Source organism: Dermacentor albipictus, chromosome 9 (assembly GCF_038994185.2).
Source record: "Dermacentor albipictus isolate Rhodes 1998 colony chromosome 9, USDA_Dalb.pri_finalv2, whole genome shotgun sequence".
In the NCBI taxonomy this organism is placed as follows: domain Eukaryota; kingdom Metazoa; phylum Arthropoda; class Arachnida; order Ixodida; family Ixodidae; genus Dermacentor; species Dermacentor albipictus.
In genome coordinates, this window is record NC_091829.1 from 27,024,571 (window position 1) to 27,030,570 (window position 6,000).

At 49.9% G+C, this 6,000-nt stretch overlaps 1 long non-coding RNA gene across 1 annotated transcript in view; it reads left to right on the forward strand.

Moving 5' to 3' along the window:
* The window catches only part of LOC139049597 (uncharacterized), a 54,997-nt gene extending 49,295 nt beyond the window's left edge, over positions 1-5,702 (forward strand). Inside the window, exons 5-6 of the long non-coding RNA XR_011508411.1 lie at positions 4,238-4,448; positions 4,524-5,702. This is a non-coding gene — a long non-coding RNA (uncharacterized lncRNA). The remainder of the gene's footprint in view (positions 1-4,237; positions 4,449-4,523) is intronic.
* The last annotated feature ends 298 nt before the right edge of the window (positions 5,703-6,000 follow it).

The following is a 6,000-nucleotide window of genomic DNA, read 5'->3' on the forward strand; positions in this document are numbered from 1 at the left end:
ATCTTGATATTGTTGCAAGGAATTGAGCGAGGCGACCGCTCCTAGAAAGACAGCCCCCAACCGACCGCTGCAAAATGGGTTTGTGTTTGTGCTTCCGCGTAACGGAATTATGTTTTCTCGTATACTCAAATTACAATCCGACGCTATCATGTTTCGAGGTTATATGCAAGTCGTACTTTGCCAATTTTCTGACGTATTGTACTTTGAGAAATTCAATTAGTTCACTAACCCCTCTGCGCCACACGGACGGCCTGCGTGGGTTGGGATTTTTGTTATATACGGACAACGTGGTCGCCGCTGGCGCCGACCCTGACACAGGATTTTTGTAGCGTAAAACTGCACTACGTGAGTTGGAGCCGAGCTTCGCGTGCTTCGGCGCCTGCCATACTGCGCATGCGCGAGAGCCGCGTGACGTCACGAGAGACGCAGCTGCATTGCCCTCGCTGCCGCCTACTGCGGCGCATTCCAGAGGTGCGACGTCACAGTCTCCGCAGACGCGCCGGCGCCGTGTGCGCCCGCTGCTGCATTTAAGGCCTAAATATAGTCTGACGTAGCGTGAACGCGCGCACACGTTACGTCACGTTGGCGAGAACAGCACCTATAGTTCGGCCCATGGTTCGACGCACTGGCGCCGTCAACGTAATCAGACGCGGCCAATGCGCTCCGACGCCCACGGCGTCTAATGACGCTCGCCCGCGCGCCGATAACGTCTGACAAGGCGCCTTTACGATTGCGGCGCCGCGCGGCACTGCGCATGCGCGAGGAGGGCGCATCGTGTGCATAAATTCGCGGTAGAGACGGTTGATGCAGCGCGCTCGACATGGAAGTTAAGGAGAGTCGAGCCGCAGCCAGTCGGCGCAAAAGACTCGAAAATTAACCAAACATAACCGTACCTTTACGCTATGTATATCCTGGCATAGCTGAGCTACGCCACTGCCAATTTTAGTTTGCGACACGGGGCCCTTGTAATATGTTCAACCTTTGGGGCTTGTCGTTTCCCCAAAGAACGTACGTTATTCTTGCAAGTCCTAACATTTAACACCGCGCCCTCGTTAGTTTCCTCTCGGGAACGTCATGTCACGCTGATGAAGGCACGCGGTTCGTGACTAGAAAGCACAGTGAGCACATCATCGGTGACCGTTTTGTAACACCGCGCTATTTAAAGTATGACACCACTTGTTAAGGATTGGTACTGGTTCGACAAACCCCGTATTCGGCGAAGCTGGGCGCCATGCCTCCCCCCAAGGCGCCCCAGTGGCCTCAAAGACCCGATTCGTGAGCCCCTCTCATTCTCTATAGACTTCCTGTATAAAACAGATCGGTCTTGTGTGCGTGTAAACACATCTTGGTACTACTTCGCCTAAAGGCAGGCTGCCTTATTAAATCGAATGAAAGTAAAATGCCGGCAAGGTTCGCGGGGCCAAGATAAGCGTGAAATGGTGGCCATTTCTCAGAGTGCATCTGTTCTCATTTTTCACTCGCCGACCTAATGCACCACAAAAAATCAGAGTGACAGGGATAAGATAGCTTTATCCAATCAAGGGGGGTTGGGACGTTCTAGCGTGGTATAGCACAAATCGTTCAAAGAACGATCCAAATGTCCGGAACAGTGAAAGCTGCATGTCTTAAAATATGCGTGTCGGTTCCCCTCTTATCGACAGCCGTACGGCGTGGGAGTAGCGCCTAGCAAACAATGAACCTACATTAAGAATGAGGGTATCATTTCGCGCAGTGGCCCTCGTGTAGTCGATACGTTATCGTGATGTAAAACGACTGACACGCTAGGTGCTTCTGCGCACTCATAACGCCACTTGCACCATCGCAATCCACTTTGAACAACCGACGTTTCCCCACTCAGGAGCCTAGGCGCGAAATCTTTGGCAGAACTTACTTTTTTTTTAATCACTTTGTATACAATCGAGTTCATCGCTTCGCATTCAACACGACATTGGCACGGAGATATGCGTAGTCAATCAGCGACAAGCAAACAGCACTATCACAATCAATACACAAGGCTCTCAATATCCCGTTTCGTTTATTACAGCTTGACAATATTGAGTTGCGGCATGACGGCAACCAAAACATAAGGTACGGCGCTATTTTACGATCAAGCACACTCTGCGCCGAATCCGCGCCTCAGAACGGGACTCAGCGCAGTGGAGTCCACACAGCAATGTCGTCAACTGTTGGCAAGAGAGGTCTCTTCGCCGTTTTGTTCCTTGTATGCCTGCCTCGCCTTCTTTCCGTCACAGCAACGGTTAACGAGGGCCTGCTCCACGCGATGAAGTCGATCCAGGAGTTCCCAGACTCCCCGGTTGCTCTCGTCGCACAAGGAGACAGCCTCTCGATCGATGTTCATCGCACCTTTCCCATTTCCTTAACGATGTGGACATGTAACGGCGTGAACAGTTCGTGCTACCAATCCTTTATTCGCTACATCACGCAGACTGATCGTTTTCCGAGGCCCCGGTTCGTCATCGTACCGTGGCACGGAGGATTGCCTGCAGGCATCGTCGAGGAGGTTCGACGGCTCGACATTCTCGACCCAAACGTGTACTGGATCTTCGCTGTCGATGAACACTCGGACGTGTTAGGGTTACTTCTGAATCACTCCTGTCAGGTCGTCACAGTGACTGCGAATGACGTCAGCATCGCTGCGAACGGGTACAAGTCTTGCAACAATCGAGTGATGACTTCTACCCTGGAATGGAAAACCTTGGTGGAACCCATCAAACCCAGAGGAACATACCCAAGGGACGGCAACTTTGCCTACACGCTCGATAGTAAAAAAACTACGCTCGACTGCAGCTATCTGACAATACCTACGCTTTTTAGGGCTACGACATACGCCAGTTTCCAGACGAGGCTCCCCGAAGCAATCGCTCTCGTAGGCGCCTATTCCGCCATCAACTCTAGTCTTCATTTGCGTTGTGCTGATCGTAACTCGGGTGAGGCTCTTCTGAGAGAAAGGCGCATCGATTTTATCCTACACTCAACGCTCCACAAGAAGTCGACTTCTTTCGCTGAGTACAGATATGCACTCTATCGCCCTTTGTCACTTTGTTTCTACGTCCGTGTTCGTGTCTCTGCCGCGCCTTCTTTTTCTGATGTATGGCTCTTTTTCTTCCTTTGTTTCGTTTGCTTGACGCCATTCTGCCTCGTAAATATTTCCATGTTTCACGCCCAAGGCCTCCTTTGCCCGATGGAACGCATTCGGTTGTCTAGTGCTATCATGTTCTTTGTGAGCACATTTCTGGGCCGGGGTCCACAAGGTTTGAACGTCGGTGTCTCAGCTGCAAGGCTGGGTGTGGTGGCCTGGTTGCTGGCGACGTTCTTTGTCGGAAACTACTTGCAGAGCAGCATCACTGCTTCCAGGAGTATGCCAGAACTTACGGGCGAGATTCTGACAACAGAGCAGTTGTTGAAACATTTGTACGAAGGAACCTTCGCTCCCTGCATTTCAGATCATGCCTTTCAAATGCTCGAGGACGAAACAGCCCAACCGGTGTCGAAGCCACTCGCTAGAGTTCTTGGCAAGTGTCAATCGAGCGACATTGACAGGTTGGGGTACGGCTGTCTGGTGAAAGTGCGTCGTGGAACGCATGTTTATTTCAGCACGTGCCAGGAAAGTGAACGTCGAGTAGCATTCATGTTCGAAGTTGTTGCCGCGGAAGATACTTTGGGAGTCTGGCAAGCGTACTCTGCGGTGCACAGTCGTTCCCAATTCAGGTAAATGTTTTATATACTTATATTTGGAATATCCTCTCTCTCTCAGCGGCCTTGTAAACTCTCAAAGTAAAAACACAACTTCTACAAAATCGCAACATTCACAACTCATAATGCCGCAATTACTTGCCTCAATAATTCCCGGAATTATTATCCGGTGTCCCTAATCATCCAAGTGGCGTATGTTCTCATAGATGTGAAACTCTTAATTGTTCATGCGAACCACGTGTAATGGCTGACACTCAGCACTAAGCGCCGCCTTTCAATCGCAGAAACACATGTGTTTAGATTTTATCCGGGGTCCTCGACTACGGCATCTCATAAAGGATTATTATTCAAGCACAGGTAAGAAGCATGCATAGTGTTGGCCGAGTACGCGCGAAGGTCAAGCTGCTAACCTCCCTGACTTTCATCGCCTGTCTGTTTGCCTGTCTCTCAGTCTCTGATTTGCGCCTCTGAGATTCGTGTTTACGTGATCCGTAATTGGGGCTGGCTTCGCGCCTCTTTGCAGGTACCAGCACAGGCGACTCCTAATGGCGATCTCCGAATCTGGAATCTGGATGCACTCTCCCACCTTAAACTATTTGCCACCTGCGAAGGCAGACGAGCTGTCCTTCGATATGCCTTTGCAGGAATACCTGGCTGTCCTTTACGTTGGGTTCTCGCTGTCTTTGGCGGCATTAGCGCTAGAGATCTTCCTACACCGATGTCTTGGCAAAAAGGTATACGATGGTCATAGTGTTCACCTACCAAAGCGATGTTGACATTCCCGTCTTTCCATATCTCATGCGGAAAAGGGGCCCCGGAAGCTGCGCACGTTGTTGCACCCTAGACCTTCTGCCCAGCACGTCATCGGCGAATACCCACCGAAATTTGACCATTAGACCAACACCTTGACTCCTGACATGGGTGTCTGCTATAAGGAAACGGATTAGACCCTGATCACATTCTTATCAACGAAGCGAAACTGCAGAAGTCATGCTTGATTTCGTTGTAGACGATGACCTACTAATGCCTCGTGGATATTCCTGTGTAATGTTTGTACCGTTAATTTTATCTCACTATAATGTCGGAATCAGTTTTCCGTGTCAGTAACATTTTTCTGCTTCTTCGCGAAATAACATTTCAACATAATATGAGACTATTCAGTGCTAGTCAACAGCCATGCGCTGGCTTCTACGTAACCTATATGAACTAGAAGCAAGGAAACCGAGGCACCCACGGTGGGATACGAACCCACGTCTTCGCATTACGTATGCGATGCTCTAACCAAGTGAGCTACCGGCGCCGTTTTCCCATCCACTTTCTGGGGTATTTATGCTTACCTACTAGAACTATTTCAGGAAGCGTTAGCCAGCACCACCACTCATGGCCTTGCCGGTGGAGGATGTGAAACATCCTTTCTGCCGATGCCGTCACGTCTAAGTGAACTTCCTGGGTGAAGGCAACTGGTCATTAAACCCACACATGCTACCGGAAGGCATCAGGGCTGTCCGCCTTGGCTCTGACTGGCACTGGCTAACACCCCCACAGCGATTTACAGTAAACATAAAGACACTTAAGGCAGTGGACGGATTAATAACCGTCGCCGCAGCAGAATTGATACTGCAGCGTACGCATTGTGCGGAGGTTGTGGGTTCGGCACTTACCAGCGTTACGTTATCGTTTCATCCACTTTCATTTTCCTTTTCTTTATTATTTTCTCCATTTCATTTTCTACAACTGTTAATTTCCACGACACGTTCCTTGGCTTTATTGTATTTTGACTTTACACGGTCGTCATTAACAACACCGAGCCCCTCGGTTTTCCTTTTCATCTCGTTATATATATCTATGTGCGTGTAAGTGCGCGTGTGCATGTGTCTCACATTGTTTTTCTTCTGAGCAACTGGAAAATATATCGGCTATTTCTAACTCTTTCCACCTACATTCAACACGAGTCGCATTGTTTGATGATGGTTTGGGACCAATAAAAAAGTCAGAGTGACGATGCAAATCTCCCATGTTGTTTCTTCTTAAGAGCAGCCGAGCCTGTCTAAATTATGCCTCGGCAGGCATGCGCCCGGGCGGCAGCACTATCCTGGCTGCCCGGTCACGTGCTGTTTCAGCAGACTTAAATGCACCCCTCGAAGTATGGGGGTCACGCTCAGTCGAAATAACGCATCGATAAAAACCCGCCTGTGTTTGGAATCTGCACACCGCCACTCTCCCCCAGGACTTTCCTTGGTGGCTGGGGAGGACACCTTTACCGTGAACGCTTGAACCGGATTCCCA